This window comes from Neovison vison, chromosome 7, assembly GCF_020171115.1.
Source record: "Neovison vison isolate M4711 chromosome 7, ASM_NN_V1, whole genome shotgun sequence".
Classification (NCBI taxonomy): Eukaryota; Metazoa; Chordata; class Mammalia; order Carnivora; family Mustelidae; genus Neogale; species Neogale vison.
In genome coordinates, this window is record NC_058097.1 from 150,198,073 (window position 1) to 150,216,975 (window position 18,903).

Here is an 18,903-nt window from a genome sequence, read left to right on the forward strand (position 1 = left end):
CTTCCAGATTTCACCTGTCACTGCAGAGAGTGTATCTCATTTTCTCCTGTCTTCTTAAGGACCCAAACATTTGATTATTCTATCTTTCTCTTATATTTTCAACCCATGCTTTTCAAATATTGTTCTTAATGACTATTGAAACACGTTAATTGAATTGCTTGCTTTATAGATCAGAATCTTTGAGAAAGGGGATGCAACAGGAGTGGGTGCTCTTTTCTTCTACAGGGCCTCTGGGAAAGAGATAAACTCTGTCTAGAAACTGTAAGTTCTTTCCTTGAAAGTAGACAGGACATTTCCTGATACCTTCAGGGAAAAATGGGAGTCACAGAGTCAAACTGGGCTAAGAAGTATCCAGTTGCAAAATGTTTTCTTCCCTTTCTGTTCATTGCCTGAACTCCCCTTTTCCTAGCTTCTGTCCTGTTTTGAATTCCACTGGTTAGAACATGGGTGGTAAGAGAGACAAGGGATTGTTTTGACATCCCAGATGAGAGCTCTGTTTACATTTCACAATAAAATGTTAGACCTAGAGGTTTAGGCATTTTAGTATCTTATTAGGTGTACATAGCCCCTCAGATTTACAAGAACCAACTAGAGACTTGACCTCCCATTTTACCATGCTTTCTCTAGGGAAATATATATGTCTACTCAGTCTTAGACAACCCATTTATTAAAGAAGATACTCAGTACAGTTTACACTTAAAGTTGTGATTCCCTGTATACTGCCCACTCTTAAAGCTGTTAACTATATATTTCCCCTTTGAATACTTTAAAATGAACATACTAGTTAAGCAGCGGCAAGAATAAAATCTTTATGTTTTTTAAATTGAATCCTCAGGCTAAAAGACCTCTTTCTTGAAACCCTGTGGCCTTTGATAAACTGGGAAAGGTACAGTATTATTTTGGGGGTGTATCTTTTGCCCAATACAAAGAGGAAGTTAATGGGCCTGGCCAGCTCTCAGATTATATATCTTTGAACTTGCTTTGAAGTTCTAATGCAGATATTTGATCGGCATTGGTTAGGTTATGCTTCAGATTACTCATTTCAATCGACATTGTAAGGTACTGGAATGATAAAAATAGAGGCTGGAGTCCTCTTTTGTCCCTTAAAAATAGACAGATATATTCTCAGTTTTCATGTTGTGTATGTGTGAATTCATTTTCTTCCTCATGTTAACGCTGTAGTCTGCAGTATTTGAAAACTGTCATCAGTCATATTGTTAGCTGCTGAGTGAGTTTCTATCATTGAATTGACAGTGGCCCTTCATACCTTTCTTAGAAAAGTCTTGTTTTCTGAATTGTTGTTAAGGTTATGATGCCCTAGCTAGGATCTTTTTAAACAAATTCTATAGATAATTTTGAGGCAGGAGGTTTGATTCTTTGGTTTAATCATAAACATTTAATAGTCACTTACAATGTGGTAGATACTGGACTACACTTTGGGAAGAAGCAGAGATGAGAAAGACACTCTTTATCTTCAAAGAGCTCAGTCTGGTGGAAGAGAGAAAAATATATAGAAATGATTACAAAATAGAACAATGAAGCCCCGCATCGGGCTCTCTGCTCAATAGGGAGCCTGCTTCTTCCTCTCTCTCTGCCTGCCTCTCTGCCTACTTGTGAGTTCTGCCTGTCAAATAAATAAATAAAATCTTAAAAGAATAATGAAATTACTTATTGGTGGAAGACCATAATTAGTAATATTAACAACTATTCCTTTTTTTTCTTTGATTGATCAGTATTACTCTGGCATTATCCTAATCATTTTAGGCATATTATCCTTTATCATTTTTTTCTTTATCTTAGTTAGAATTCATAGTTCATTATTTAAATACCATTCTAGCCTATAAATGGAATGAAATGAAATTCCAACCCAGGATGAACCCAGATAACCTCTTTCTTTGTACCTGAATCCAAGTAGCCAAGTACTACTGAAAATAGTCTTTAAACAGAACACATTTATGTTCATAAATTAATGTGGAACCAGTCTCAAATGGACTCTGAGCACTTGGGTCCATTTGGTCATTTCCTTGGTTGACACCCTAATATTTTTAACATTTCTTTCAACTTTTTTCCATCTCAAACCTTGAATTTACCTCTTCTCTTTCACACTTAGCAAGTGGTCTTTCTTCCTAATTTACAGAGAAAATACAAGCCATTAAAAGGGAACTCAATTATTTTCCCATTACCTGCCTTCATGTGTGTTCAAGATTCCTCCAAGGAACCTCAACAACAGAGTTGTTTCTCCTGTCTAAAGATGATCCTTTCACCTTGGTTTTGATAAAGCCTTTTCAGGATCAAAACAACTATTCTATTTTCTTACATATCTTGGACATTTTATTCTTAGGTTAAAAGTGTAGAAGAAAAAAAAAATGCTGGAGAGTGAGAGCGAAGTAACTGTTTGGTGTCCAGCATGGCCAGGTGCTGTCTAGGTACTCTAAATACCTTCTTTCGTTTAGTTTTCTTAACATCTTTCGAGCTAAATATCATTATCCCTGTTCTGCAAATCATATAGCAGAGCGTCAGTAAGGTTCAGTGATTGTGTATATATTCAGGACTTAAAGTCTCTGTGACTTCAGATCCTGTGTTCTTTACTAGATACCACACTGTTTCCTACATTGCATTCCAATCTTCTTTTTTTTTTTTTTTAGTTTTATACATTATTTTATTTTTTGTGTGTTTATCTTTTTATTTTCTTTAATTTTTTAAAAAGTTTTATTTTTTTTTCAGTGTTCCAAAATTCATTGTTTATGCACCACATCCAGTGCTCCATGCAGTACGTGCCCTCCGTAAGACCCACCACCAGGCTCACCCAACCTTCCACCCTCCTCCCCTCCAAAACCCTCAGTTTGTTTCTCAGAGTCCACAGTCTCTCATGTTTGTCTCCCCCTCCGATTTCCCCTCTTCATCTGGCATGTCCTCCGTGTTTTTCCTTATGCTTCACAAGTAAGTGAAACCATATGATACTTTACTCTCTCTGCTTGACTTATTTCACTCAGCATAATCTCTTCCAGTCCGGACCATGTTGATAAAAAAGTTGGGTATTCATCCTTTCTCATGGAGACGTAATACTCCATTGTATATATGGACCATATCTTCTTTATCCATTCATCTGTTGAAGGAAGGGCATCTTGGCTCTTTCCACAGTTTGGCAACTGTGGCCACTGCTGCTATGAACATTGGGGTACAGATGGCCCTTCTTTTCACTACATCTGTATCTTTGGGATAAATACCCAGTGGTGCAATTGCAGGTCATAGGGAAGCTCTATTTTTAGTTTCTTAAGGAATCTCCACACTGGTTTCCAAAGTGGCTGCAACAACTTGCATTCCCACCAACAATTTAAGAGGTTTCCCCTTTCTCCACATTCTCTCCAACACATATTGTTTACTGTCTTGTTGATTTGGGCCATTCTAACTGGTGTCAGGTGGTATCTCAATGTGGTTTTGATTGAGTCTCCCTGATAGCTACTGATGATGAACATTTTTTCATGTGTCTGTTAGCCATTTGCATGTCTTCTTTGGAGAAGTGTTTGTTCATTCTTTCCCCATTTTTTGACGTGATTATCTGTTTTGTGTGTGTTGAGTTTATAGATCTTGGATATTAGCCCTTTGTCTGTAGTGTCATTTGCCAATATCTTCTCCCATTCTGTGGGTTGCCTCTTTGTTTTGTTGTCTGTTTCCTTTGCTGTGCAGAAGCTTTGGATCTTTTTTTTTTTAAAAAGATTTTATTTTTTTTTTTTATTTTATTTATTTGAGAGAGAGACAGTGAGAGAGAGCACGAGCGAGGAGAAGGTCAGAGAGCAAAGCAGACTCCCCATGGAGCTGGGAGCCTGATGTGGGACTCGATCCCGGGACTCCAGGATCACGCCCTGAGCTGAAGGCAGTCGTCCAACCAACTGCGCCACCCAGGCGTCCCAGAAGCTTTGGATCTTGATGAAGTCCCAAAAGTTCATTTTTGGTTTTGTTTCCTTTGCCTTTGGAGACATGGCTTGAAAAAAGTTGCTGCGGCTGATGTTGAAGAGGTTACTGCCGATGTTCTACTCTAGGATTCTGATGGATTCCTGCCTCATGCTGAGTCTATTATCCATTTCAAGTTTATCTTTGTATGGTATAAGAGAATGGTCGAGTCTCATTCATCTACACATAGCTGTTCAATTTTCCCAGCACCTTTTATTTATTTATTTATTTATTTATTCAATTTATTTATTTTCAGAAAAATATTATTCATTATTTTTTTCACCACACCCAGTGCTCCATGCAAGCCGTGCCCTCTATAATACCCACAACCTGGTACCCCAACCTCCCACCCCCCCGCCACTTCAAACCCCTCAGATTGTTTTTCAGAGTTCCAGCACCTTTTATTGAAGAGACTTTGTCTTTTTTCCACTGTATATTTTTTCCTGTTTTGTTGAAGATTATTTGACCATAGAGTTGAGGGTCTGTATCTGGGCTCTCTGCTCTGTTCCACTGGTCTATCAGTACCATGCTGTCTTGGTGATCACAGCTTTGTAGTAAAGCTTGATATTGGGCAAATATTTATGCCCCCAATACGGGCGCAGCCAACTACATAAGACAACTGTTAATCAAGATAAAGGGTCATAATGATACGAATACATTAATAGTAGGATATCTTAACATGCCATTCTCAGTGATGGATCATCCAAGCAGAAAATTGATAAAGAAACAAGAGCATTGAATGACACATTGGATCAGATGGACCTTATAGATATATACAGAATATTCCACCCTAAAACAACAGAATACTCATTCTTCTCGAGTGCACATGGAACTTTCTCCAGAATAGACCACATGCTGGGTCACAAATCAGTGAGAGTGAGATTATTCCCTGCATATTCTTAGACCATAATGCTTTGAAACTGGAACTCAACTACAAGAAACAGTTTGGAAGGAATTCAAACACTTGGAATTTTAAGACCACCCTGCTTAAGAATGTTTGGATCAACCAGGAAATCAAAGAAGAGCTTAAACAATTCATGGAAACCAATGAGAATGAAGATAGTTTGGTCCAAAACCTATGGAATACAACAAAGGCGGTCCTAAGGGGGAAATACATAGCCATCCAAGCCTCATTCAAAAAAATTGAAAAATCCAGAATACACCAGCTCTCTTTATACCTTAAAGAACTGGAAAATCAAAAATTAAGCCAACCCCACAAACAAGAAGGGAATAATCAAGATTAGAGCAGAGATCAATGAAATAGAAACTAGAGATAAAGTAGAACACATCAACGAAACTAGAAGCTGGTTTTTGGAAAGAATCAATAAGATCAATAAATCACTGGCCAAACTAATCCAAAAGAAAAGAGAGAGGACCCAAATTAATAAAATTATGAATGAAAAGGGAAAGATCATGACTAACACCAAGGAAATAGAAAAAAATCATCAGAAATTATTATGAACAGGGCGCCTGTGTGGCTCAGTGGGTTAAGCCGCTGCCTTCGGCTCAGGTCATGATCTCGGGGTCCTGGGATCGAGTCCCACATCGGGCTCTCTGCTCAGCGGGGAGCCTGCTTCCTCCTCTCTCTCTCTCTCTCTGCCTACTTGTGATCTCTCTCTGTCAAATAAATAAATAAAATCTTTAAAAAAAAAATAGGACAAGATGATAATTGGGCAAAGTAATAAAATTAAACATCATCTTTCTATGTGAAATAAATCTAGAAAATATAATATGGCATATCTTTTGCAGATACGTGTTTTGGTTAAGTGAGGAGAAAGTCATTATTGGTAACCAAGTCCCTTACTCATACGGCTTTTCCAGTTAACCTCTAATTATTCTGAGAGTTTTCCTAATTCACATGTGGGATTATGGAACTCATTTTTTTTTAAAGTTAAGACTCTTTTGGTTTCCCTGCCGAATAATTCTCTAGCTGTTGTACTTCTCTTTCACCCAGTGTTTGTTCACTTTATAAATTATCATGGAAGCTCCAAATCTCTGCTTCTATTACTTTGCATCCTCTTTCTTTATGTCCTCTTTCTTAGAGTAATCCTTTGGCCCAATTTTTATGAATATTCTATCAATCCCAATTCTATGTGTTAACCTTACCCTTACTATTATCCATGGTTTGCCTTTCCATCAGTGGCTGCAATTTTCTAAACTGGAGGCAGCCCTTTGCTCCCTTGAGTAAGTGCCCCGTCCTAGGTTTCAGATGACAACTGCTATCAATCTGTCCTCCAGAGCGCTAAAGCTGCACCGTGCAGTATGGTAGTCCTTAGGTACATGCGACTGTTTTAAATAATTAAAAATGAGTAAAATCTTAAATTCTGTTCTGTAGTCATAATACCCACATTTCAAGTGCTCCAGAGCCTCATGTGGCTAGTGGTCACATACTGCATAGTACAGATATAGCATATTTCCATCATCATGGGAAGTTCTGTTGGACGGCAGTGCTCTAAAGGCAATTTAGTTTTTACTTATTTTCCTTCCATCCTTCTTTCTCTGGCGATCATCAGATCTGCTGATCATTTTTCTCAGTAATTATGACCATGATTATATATGTTATTTCAGAATTAATTGCTCCTTCATTTGCACTCTATACTTGGAAATAAAATAGGGGTTGGCAAACATTTTCTGTAAAGTGCCTAATAGTAAATATTTTAGGTTTCTCTGTCACAACCATTCAGCCCTGACCTTGTCATTGACAACATGTAAACAAATGAATGGTTGTGTTCCAGTAAAACTTTATTTACAAAAATGGATGTTGAGCTGGATTTGACTCACAGGCCTTAGTTGCCGATCCTTGGTATAGGACTTGAAACTGAATATGAAATTTTCAAATTAAGTACATTCAAAGGTTGATAAATACCCATTAACTCACCACTCAACTTTAGAAATGAAACAGTAACTAGTAAAATGGAAGCCTCCTATGTGACTCATCCTAAAATACATCTCTCTCATCCACCATGTTGTAACCTCTTTTCTGACGATATATAGTGTATCATACTCTGCGTCTTGCTTTTTGCCCACTAAATACTTTATTTGTGGATTAATACCAATTTTTAACCTTATTTATTCATTATCATTTTGCTATATAGTATTTCATTATGTATGTTTATAAATTACTTATTGATGTTCTCAACTGAACTTTTTGTTGGTTTTGTTTTACTTATAAATGAAACAGTGCTGCTATTAAATGTTCTTGTATATATCTCCTGGTGTTCTTCTGCAAGAAGTCCTTAAAGAAATATACCTAGGAGTGGTGTTTTCCAGCCACTTTACCGAATAGTGTCAGATTGTGTTACAGCTCCTTTTATTATATCTTTTAACATTGTTTGCATGTCATGTTAAACTTAGCACGTATTTCAGTGTGTACTGGTGATAGGCATTTGGGGATTCAGAGGTGAATTAGACATGATCCATAGTCACTGAGCCAGCAATAAGGCTATAATTCTCCGGAGCAGCCCCAAAGGGCTTAAGACCTATGAGGTGGTAGATCTTTCCCTTGCTTTATTGGTTATGTTATACTTGGCTTCCTGTGACACAGAAGGAGAAAATCAGAATGCTTCTTGCCCATTTTTTAAAGCAAAAATTGCCCAAAATTATAAAGCGGTAATTTAAAAATATTTTTAGCATTTGAACAACTGCTACAAACTCCTGCATGGAATCCTTATATACAAAGCAGATGAAAGGAGACCGTTTGGTTAAAACTTGTGAGGCTGTTTCCCCTTTGTATGCTTTCTCCATTCCCTGTACCTGTGTATGTCGTCTTCTACTTACTTTGGGTTTGTGAGATATTACACTGAATACCAGGGCTCCTTGAAATAAAATTTGGAAACTGTTCTAAGATAGGATTTTCCAACTAGTGAATTTTTTATAGAATTCTAAGCTTTACCTAGGTGATTTCCTTGCTAGACGTTTTCAAAGTAATGTTTTAAAAATGTAAATCAGGGGTGCCTGAGTGGCTCAGTTGGTTAAGCAACTGCCTTCAACTCAGGTCATGATCCTGGAGTCCCAAGATCAAGTTCATATTTGGCTCCCTGCTCAGCAGGGAGTCTGCTTCTGCTGACCTCTCTCCTCTCATGTTCTCTCATGTTCTCTCTCATTCTCTCTCTCTCTCTCCCTCTCAAATAAATGAATAAAATCTTTTAAAAAATGTAAATCAGATCATGATAATCTACTGCTCACATCCTCTAGTAACAACTGAATATTCTGGCTTAAGGACTTATCCTGGGGGGTGCCCGGGTGGCTCAGTGGGTTAAGCCTCTGCCTTCAGCTCGGGTCATGATCTCAGGGTCCTGGGATCGAGCCCCACATCGGGCTCTCTGCTCGGCAGGGAGCCTGCTTCCTCCTCTCTCTCTACCTGCCTCTCTCTGCCTACCTGTGATCTCTGTCTGTCAAATAAATAAATAAATAAAATCTTTGGAGCAACAACAACAACAAAACTTTAAGGAGTTATCTTGGGCTGGAGAATCAACAATAAATGAGGAGTTCTAAAGCAGAGAATACATAAAACTACTTATGGGAGTAGTGTATAAGGTGACAAGAGGCAAAAGGAGAAAACTTAAACTGGCTCTTTAGAGTCAACTTTATTAAGGTATAATTAATATAAAATAAAATGCATCTATTTTAAGTATAGTGTTGGTTGAGTGTTGACACACATATATATATCCATGTAATTGCTGTCATAATCATAATATATAGAATATTTCTGTCCCCAAAACTTCTCTCTTGTTCCTTTGCAGTTATATTTAGTTTGTATCACTATGTAGTAAATCAGCCCAAACTTAGAGACTTTAAATTATCTCCATCTACTATTTCACAGTTTTTTAGTTTAAAAACCCAGGTGGGCTGAGCTGGGTCCTCTGCTTAGGATCTTTTTTTTTTTTTTTAAAGATTTTATTTATTTATTTGTCAGAGAGAGAGGGAGAGAGAGCGAGCACAGGCAGACAGAGAGGCAGACAGAGGCAGAGGGAGAAGCAGGCTCCCCGCTGAGCAAGGAGTCCGATGTGGGACTCGATCCCAGGACGCTGAGATCATGACCTGAGCCGAAGGCAGCTGCTTAACCAACTGAGCCACCCAGGCGTCCCCCTCTGCTTAGGATCTTACAAAGGCAGAACCTTGATTTTGATTTTGCCTGGACTGAGTTCTTCTCTGGAGTCTCTTGAAAGACTCTATTCCCAGGGTCATTCAGGTTGTTGACTTCAGTCCTTTTTTGCTTGATGGCTATAGGCTGAAAGTCACTCAGGTTGCTTTCAAGGCTATTCCATATGACTCCCTTTATCTCCCAACCAGCACGTAGACTCTTGTTCATGTTTTCAATCTCTGACTTTCTCTTTTGCTACTAACCAGAGAAAATTTGGGGCTTTTAAAGGGCTCCTGTGATGACATTAGGTCTACCAGATAATCTCTCTATTGCCATATAACATAACATTATCATAGGAATAATATTGCATTGTTCATGAATTTTTTCCACCCTCAGATTATGTAATGACAAGTGTTGTTGGGATCGTTTTATAATTCTGCTTCCCTCCATAGTCCTGTATTTATTTTGTTAAATTTATTCCTAAGTATGTCAATGTTACTTATAACCATTACGTTTTCATTCATCTGTCAATTCTTTTTATTAATATCTAGAAATACAGTTGATTTTCATATATTGACTTATGGCAGTTACTATGTTACTCTGCATAACAGATTACTGAAAAGCTTAGTGGCTTTAAACAACACAGGTTGTTTAACACAGGTATTTATTTTTCCCTTGAATCTATACTTTGGACAGAGCTCAGTGGGGATAACTTATCTCTGTACCATTCCACATCAACTAGAGCAGCTTAAAGGCTAGCAGCTGAATTCTTCTGAGAGTGTGCTTTTTCCCATGTTTAGTGCTTGGTGTTCCATGTTGGCTGAGACTCTAGGGGGCTGTCAGCTGGAGTTTCTGCACATGGCTTCTCTGTGTTGCCTGGGCTTCTACATGTTGGGTTCCAAAGACAAATTATGTGAGGAGGGGAAGGAGGCTGGCCAGGCAATATTGCCTTTTATGAAATAGTCTCAAAGGTCATACAATTTCTTTTCTGCATTCCGTTCGTCAAAGAAGTTACAAGGTTCAACCCAAGATCAAGAGGGGTTGATGGGATAGATTCTGCTTCTTACTGCAGTATGCAAAGTTATGGAAGAAGAGGTGGCACCAGAAATATTGCTCTGTTTTTTGGCAAATGCAATCTGCTACATGACCTTTTATCCTGCAGTCTTCCTAAATTCAGTTATTCTAGTAGCTTTTTTTGTGGATTCTTTACATTTTTAAATAACCATGATCATGTCATAGTTTATTTCTGTCTTTTTTCTTAAAGATTTTATTTATTGCGAGAGAGAGAGAGAATGCACGCACACAGGCAAGGAAGGGACAGAGGGAGAGGGAAAAGCAGACTCCCCACTGAGCAGAGAGCCCAATGCAGGGCTCGATCTCAACACCCTGGGACCATGACCTGAGCCATGGGCAAATGCTTATCCACCTGAGCCACCCATTTCTGTATTTCTAATCTAGAAATATTTTTATTTCTTGCCTTATTCTATTGACTAGGATCCTTAGTACAGTGGTGAATAGAAGTGGTTAGAGTTGATATCCTTGTCTTTTTCTGAGATCTTTTGGGGAAAGTAAAAAACCAACTTTTGAAGAATTATTTTGGTAAAATACACAAAACATTAAATTCTCCATTTTATTTTTTTATTTTTTTTAAAGATTTTATTTCTTTATTTGACAGATAGAGATCACAAGTAGGCAGAGAGGCAGGCAGAGAGAGAGAGAGGAGGAAGTAGGCTCCCAGCTGAGCAGACAGCTGGACTCAGGGCTCGATCCCAGGACTCTGGGATCATGACCTGAGCCGAAGGCAGAGACTTTAACCCACTGAGCCACCCAGGCGCCCCGAAATTCTCCATTTTAACCATTTCTTTTTTTTCTTTTCAAGTCCAGTTTCATTAGCATATCGTGTTATATTAGTTTCAGGTGTACAATATAATGATTCAACAATTCTATACATTAGTCAGTGTTCATCATGATAAGTGCACTCTTAATTTTCTTCATCTCCTCTCTGGTAACCATCAGTTTGTTCTCTATAGTTAAAAGTTTGTTTTTGGGTTAGTCTCTTTTTTTCTTTGTGTTGTTTCTTAAATTCCCCATATGAATGAAATTGTATGGTATTTGTCTTTCTATTTACTTCACATCACATTATCCATGTTGTTGCAAATGGCAATATATCATTCTTTTTGTGGCTGAGTAATATTCCATTGTGTATGTTTACCACATCAATCAGTGGATGTGTGGCTGCTTCCATAATTCGACTATTGTAAGTAATGCTGCAGTAAACATAGTGATGCATATATCTCTTCAAATTAGTGTTTTCGTATTCTTTGGATAAATACCCAGTAGTAGAATTAATGAATCATATGGTAATTCAATTTTTTGAAGAACCTTCACACTGTTTTCTACAGTGGCTATACCGGTTTGCATTCCAACCATCAGTAAATGAGGGTTATTTTTCCTCCACATCCTCACCAATACTTGTTGTTTCTTATGTTTTTGATGTTAGCTTTTCTGACAGGTATGAAGTGATACCTCATTGTGGTTTTTTTTTTCCCAACTTATTTATTTTCAGAAAAACAGTATTCATTATTTTTTCACCACACCCAGTGCTCCATGCAAGCTGTGCCCTCTATAATACCCACCACCTGGTACCCCAACCTCCCACCCCCCCGCCACTTCAAACCCCTCAGACTGTTTTTCAGAGTCCATAGTCTCTCATGGTTCACCTCCCCTTCCAATTTACCCAAATTCCCTACTCCTCTCTAACGCCCCTTGTCCTCCATGCTATTGGTTATGCTCCACAAATGAGTGAAACCATATGATAATTGACTCTCTCTGCTTGACTGATTTCACTCAGCATAATCTCTTCCAGTCCCGTCCATGTTGCTACAAAAGTTGGATATTTGGCCTTTCTGATGGAGGCATAATACTCCATAGTGTATATGGACCACATCTTCCTTATCCATTCATCCGTTGAAGGGCATCTTGGTTCTTTCCATAGTTTGGCGACTGTGGCCATTGCTGCTATAAACATTGGGGTACAGATGGCCCTTCTTTTCACGACATCTGTATCTTTGGGGTAAATACCCAGGAGTGCAATTGCAGGGTCGTAGGGAAGCTCTCATTGTGGTTTTGATTTGCATTTCCCTGATGATCAGTGATACTGAGCATCTTTTCATGTGTCTGTTGGCCATCTCTATGTATTCTTTGGAAAAATGTCTGTTCATGTCTTTGCCCATTTTTAAATTGGATTATTTGGTTTTTTTATGTTGAATTGTGGAAGTTCTTTATATATTCTGGATGCTGACCCTTTGTCAGATAGGTCATTTGCAAATATCTCCTCCTGTTCGGTAGGTTTTCTTTTAGTTTTTTTGACTGTTTCTTTGCTGTTTAAAAGCTTTTTATTTTGATGTACTCTGTGTAGTTTATTTTTGCTTTTGTTTCCTTGCTTCAGGAGACATATCTAGAAAAATGTTGCTACTACTAATATCAGAAAGGTTACCACCTGTGCTCTTCTAGGATTTTTATGGTTTTCTGCCTCACATTTAGGTCTTTAATGCATTTTGAGGTTATTTTTGTGTATGGTGTAAGAAAGTGGTCCAATTTCATTCTTTTGCAAGGGGCTGTCCATTTTTCCCTGTGCCATTTGTTAAAGAAACTTTTTCCCATTGCATATTCTTGCCTCCTTTGTCAATGATTAATTGATTAATTAATCACGGGCTTATTTCTAGATTTTCCATTTTGTTCCATTGATCTATGTGTTGCTTTTTGTGGCAGTGCCATATTGTTTTGGTTACTACACCTTTGAAGTGTATCTTCAAATCTGAGATTGTAATACTTCCAGTCTTGTTCTTTTTCAAGACTACTTGGGCTATTGTGACCTTTTGTGTTTCCATAAAAATTTTAGGATTGTTTGTTCTAGTTCTGTGAAAAATGCTATTAGTATTTTGATAGGGATTATTTTTAAGATTTTATTTACTTGAGAGAGAGAAAGAGAGAGAGAGAGAGCATGAGCAGGGGGAGGGGCAGAAAGAGAGGGAGAAGGATACTCCCCACTGAGCTAGAGCCCTACATGGGGCTCAGTGCCAGGACCTTGAGATCATGATCTGAGCCAAAGTCAGACGCTTAACTGACTGAGCCACCCAGGTGCCCCGTAATAGGGATTGCATTAGATCTGTAGATTGCTGGGACGCCTGGGTGGCTCAGTTGGTTAAGCAGCTGCCTTCCGCTCAGGTCATGATCCCAGTGTCCTGGGATCGAGTCCCACATCGGGCTCCTTGCTCCGTGGGGAACCTGCTCCTCCCTCTGACTCTGCCTGCCATTCTGTCTGCCTGTGCTTGCTCTCTCCCCCTCTTTTTCTCTGATAAATAAATAAAATCTTTAAAAAAAAAAAAAGATCTGTAGATTGCTTAGTGTTGGACAATCAATCTGTAGATTAATGGTATGGACATTTTAACAATGTTTGTTCTTCCAACCCATGAGCATATAATATCTTTCCATTTGTTTGTGTCATCTTCAGTTTCTTTCATTGTTGTTTTATAGTTTCTGAAGTAGAGGTCTTTTTACATCTGTGGTTAAGTTTATTCCTAGGTATTTTATTATATTTGGTGCAGTTGTAAATGGGATTATTTTCTTAATTTTCTCTTTCTGCTTCTTCATTATTAGTGTATAGAAATGCAGTGGTTTTCTGTATTTTGATTTTGTATCTTGTGACCTTACTGAATTCATTTATCAGTCTAGTAGTCTTTTGGTGGAGTCTTTAGGGTATTTTATATATAGTATCATGTCCTCTACAAATAGCGAAAGTTTTACTTCTTCCTTACCAATTTGGATGCCTTTTATTCCTTTTTCTTGTTTGATTGCTGTGGCTAGGACTTCCAGTACTTAGTTGAATAAAAGTGGTGAGAAGAGACATCCTTGTCTTATTTCTGATCTTTGGGGAAAAGCTTTCAGTTTTTCATCATTGAGTATGATATTAGCTGTGGGTTTTTGATATATGACCCTTACTGTATTAGAGGTTTGTTCCCTCTAAACCTACTTTGTTGGCAGTTTTTTTATTACAAATGGAAATTCTACTTTGTCAGATGCTTTTTCTGCATCTGTTGAAATGATCATATGGTTTTTATTCTTTTTCTTGTTGATGTATCATGTTGATTGATTTGTGAATGTTGAACCACCTTTGCCCCTCAGGAATAAATCTCACCTGATCATGGTAATGATTTTTTTAATGTATTGTTGGATTTGGTTTGCTAATATTTTGTTGAGGATTTTTGCATCTATGTTCTTCACAGATATTGACCTGTAGTTCTCTTTTTTTGTGGTGTCTTTATCTGGTCTTAGTATCAGGGTGATGTTGGTCTCATAGACTGAATTTGAAAGCTTTTCTTCCTCTTCTATTTTTTGGACTATTTTGAGAAGAATAGGTATTAACTTGTCTTAAATGTTTGGCAGAATTCACCTGTGAAGCTGTTTGTTCCTGGAGTTTTGTTCGTTGGGAATTTTTTTGATTCCTGATTCAATTTTGTTGATGGTAATCAGTCTGTTCAAGTTTTCTATTTCTTCCTGATTCCATTTTGGGAGGTTATATGTTTTTAGGAACTTACCCATTTCTTCTAGGTTGTCCAGTATGTTTGCATATAAGTTTTCATAATATTCTTATGTACTCCTTTGTATTTCTGTGGTGTTAGTTGTTATTTCTCATGTTTCATTTCTCATTTTGTTTATTTGAGTCTCCTCTCTCTCTCTCTCTTTTTTGATGAGTCTAGCTAAAGGTTATCAATTTTTTTTATCTTTTCAAAGAACCAGCTCCTGGTTTCATTGATCTCCTTTCTTCTTTTTTACTTCTATTTTGTTTATTTCTGCTCTCTTCTGTATTATTTTCTTCCTTCTACTGGTTATGGGTTTTGTTCTTTTTTAGCTCTTTTATATGTAAAATTGGGTTGTTTATTTGAGATTTTTTGTTTGTTTGTTTCTTGGGATAGGCCTGTATTGCTATAAACTTCCCTCATAGAATAGCCATTACTGCATCCCAAAGGTTTGGACCATTGTGCTTTCATTTTTATTTTTCTCTCTGTATTTTTTTATTTCCTCTTTGATTTCTTGATTGACCCATTCATCGTTTAGCAGCATATTATTTAACATTCATGTATTCTTGTTCTTTCCAGATTTTTTTCTTGTGGTTGACTTTTTTTTTTTTCCTCCGAATTTATTTATTTTCAGAAAAACAGTATTCATTATTTTTTCACCACACCCAGTGCTCCATGCAAGCTGTGCCCTCTATAATACCCACCACCTGGTACCCCAACCTCCCACCCCCCCCCCCCGCCACTTCAAACCCCTCAGACTGTTTTTCAGAGTCCAGAGTCTCTCATGGTTCACCTCCCCTTCCAATTTACCCAAATTCCCTACTACTCTCTAACGCCCCTTGTCCTCCATGCTATTGGTTATGCTCCACAAATGAGTGAAACCATATGATAATTGACTCTCTCTGCTTGACTGATTTCACTCAGCATAATCTCTTCCAGTCCCGTCCATGTTGCTACAAAAGTTGGATATTTGGCCTTTCTGATGGAGGCATAATACTCCATAGTGTATATGGACCACATCTTCCTTATCCATTCATCCGTTGAAGGGCATCTTGGTTCTTTCCATAGTTTGGCGACTGTGGCCATTGCTGCTATAAACATTGGGGTACAGATGGCCCTTCTTTTCATGACATCTGTATCTTTGGGGTAAATACCCAGGAGTGCAATTGCAGGGTCGTAGGGAAGCTCTATTTTTAATTTCTTCAGGAATCTCCACACTGTTCTCCAAAAAGGCTGCACCAACTTGCATTCCCACCAACAGTGTAAGAGGGTTCCCCTTTCTCCACATCCTCTCCAACACATGTTGTTTCCTGTTTTGTTAATTTTGGCCATTCTAACTGGTGTAAGGTGATATCTCAATGTGGTTTTAATTTGAATCTCCCTGAGGGCTAATGATGATGAGCATTTTTTCATGTGTCTGATAGCCATTTGTATGTCTTGATTGGAGAAGTGTCTGTTCATATCTTCTGCCCATTTTTTGATGTGTTTGTCTGTTTCGTGTGGGTTGAGTTTGAGGAGTTCATTATAGATCCTGGATATCAACCTTTTGTCTGTACTGTCATTTGCAAATATCTTCTCCCATTCCGTGGGTTGCCTCTTTGTTTTTTTGACTGTTTCCTTTGCTGTGCAGAAGCTTTTGATTTTGATGAAGTCCCAGAAGTTTATTTTCGCTTTTGTTTCCTTTGCCTTTGGAGACGTATCTTGAAAGAAGTTGCTGTGGCTGATATCGAAGAGATTACTGCCTATGTTCTCCTCTAAGATTCTGATAGATTCCTGTCTCACGTTGAGGTCTTTTATCCATTTTGAGTTGATCTTTGTGTACGGTGTAAGAGAATGGTCGAGTTTCATTCTTCTACATATAGCTGTCCAGTTTTCCCAGCACCATTTATTGAAGAGACTCTCTTTTTTCCACTGTATATTTTTTCCTGTTTTGTCGAAGATTAATTGACCATAGAGTTGAGGGTCCATATCTGGGCTCTCTACTCTGTTCCACTGGTCTATGTGTCTGTTTTTATGCCAGTACCATGCTGTCTTGGTGATCACAGCTTTATAATAAAGCTTGAAATCAGGTAAGGTGATGCCGCCAGCTTTATTTTTGTTTTTCAACATTTCCTTAGCGATTCGGGGTCTCTTCTGATTCCATACAAATTTTAGGATTATTTGCTCCAGCTCTTTGAAGAATGCCGGTGGAATTTTGATCGGAATGGCATTAAAAGTATAGATTGCTCTAGGCAGTATAGACATTTTAACAATGTTTATTCTTCCGATCCAAGAGCATGGAATGGTCTTCCATCTTGTGGTTGACTTCTCATTTCATAGTGTTGTGGTCAGAAAAGATGAATGATAAGACTTTAATCTCTTTGAATTTCTTGAGACTTATTTTGTGCACGAAAATGTGATCTGTTCTGGAGAGTGTGCCATGTGCACTTGAATGTATATTCTGCTGTTTTATATGGAATATTCTGTGTATATCTGTTAGAACCATCTAGTCCAATGTGTCATTCAAAGCCACTTTTTCCTTACTGATTTCTGATTGGATGGTCTATCCATTGATGTAAGTGGGGTGTTAAAGTCCCCTACGGTTACTGTTTACTATCATTTACTTCCTTTATATTTGTTATTAACTGCTTTATATATTTGAGTGTTCCCACATTAGGCGCATAAATATTTACAATTGTTATATCTTCTTGTTGGGTTATTCTGCTTATGACTATATAGTGTCCTTCTTTTTCTATTTTTACAGTCTTTGTTTTAAAGTCTATTTTGTGGGGCACCTGGGTGGCTCAGTTGGTTAAAGCCTCTGCTTTCGGCTCAGGTCATGATCTCAGGGTCCTGGGATTGAGCCCCGCATTTGGCTCTCTGCTCAGCAGGGATCCTGCTTCCCCGTCTCTATCTGCCTGTCTCTTTGCCTACTTGTGATCTCTGCCTGTCAAAATAAATAAATAAAATATATTTTTTAAAAAGTCTATTTTGTCCAGTATAAGTATTGCTACTCTGGCTTTCTTTTTCCTTCCATTTGCATGATAAGTGCTTTTCCATCCCCTCACTTTCAATTTGCATGTGTCTTTAGGTCCGAAAGGAGTCTCTTATAGACAGCATATTGTTCGGTCTTGTTTTTTATCCATTTCATCGCCCTATGTCTTTTGATTGGAGCGTTTAGCCTATTTACATTCAAAGTAATTATTTTGGTAAGTGTGTACTTAATGCCATTTTGTTATTTGTTTTATGTTTGTTTTGTAGTTCTTGTTTGTCCCTTTCGTCTCTTGTTCTCTTTTCTCACGGCTTGCTGGCTTTATGTAGTGGTATAATTGGATTCCTGTCTATTTTTTGTGTGTCTATTAGTGGTTTTTGATTTGTAGTTATCATTAAGTTTGTATATAAAAACTTCTGCATAGAGTAGTCAATATATTAAGTTAATGGTCCGTTAAGTGTGAACTCTTTTTTTCTTCTTCAAGTTTTTATTTAAATTCCAGTTAGTTAATAAACAGTGTAATATTAGTTTCAGATGTAGAATTAGTGATTCAACACTTCCATACAATATCCACCAACTGTCACAACCAGTGCACTACTTAATCCCCATCACCTATTTAACCTATCCCCCCACCTTCTTCCCCTCTCATAACCATCAGTTTATTCTCTATAATTAGGAGTCTGTTTCTGGGCTACCTCTCTCTTTTCTCTCCCTGTGTTCTTTTGTTTTGTTTCTTAAAATTCCACATATGAGTGAGATTATGTGTTATTTGTCTTCCTCTGACTGACTGGATAGCAACATGCAAAAGAACGAAATTGGACCACTTTCTTACACCATACACAAAAATAAATTCAAAATGGATTAAAGACCTAACTGTGAACAGGAAACCATTAACATCCTAGAGGAAACACAGGCTGTAACCTCTTTGACATTGGCTATAGCAGCTTCTTACTAGGTACGTCTCCTGAGGCAAAGGAAACAAAAGCAAAAGTAAACTATTGGGAACTTCATCAGAATAAGAAGCTTCTGCACAGCAAAGGAAACAATCAACAAGACTAAAAGTCAGCCTACAGAATGGGAGAAGATATTTGCAAATGATATATCTGATAACACCCAGAAACAAATAATCCAGTTAAAAAATAAGCAGAGGATATGAATAGACATTTTTCCAAAGAAGACATACAGATGGCCAATAGACACATGGCCTTCACATTTTAGATATGTGAATCCCCTGACTGATCTTTATAGATACACTTAATTTTACTGCTTTCCTCCTTCCTACTTTTCCTCCTTTAACTTATGTTGTTTGCTTTGCACTC

At 37.8% G+C, this 18,903-nt stretch overlaps 1 protein-coding gene across 2 annotated transcripts in view; it reads left to right on the forward strand.

The window, feature by feature from the left end:
- FCHSD2 (FCH and double SH3 domains 2) overlaps positions 1 to 18,903 on the forward strand; it is a 285,218-nt gene that overhangs the window by 155,864 nt on the left and 110,451 nt on the right. The gene's annotated exons all lie outside the window — the stretch shown is intronic.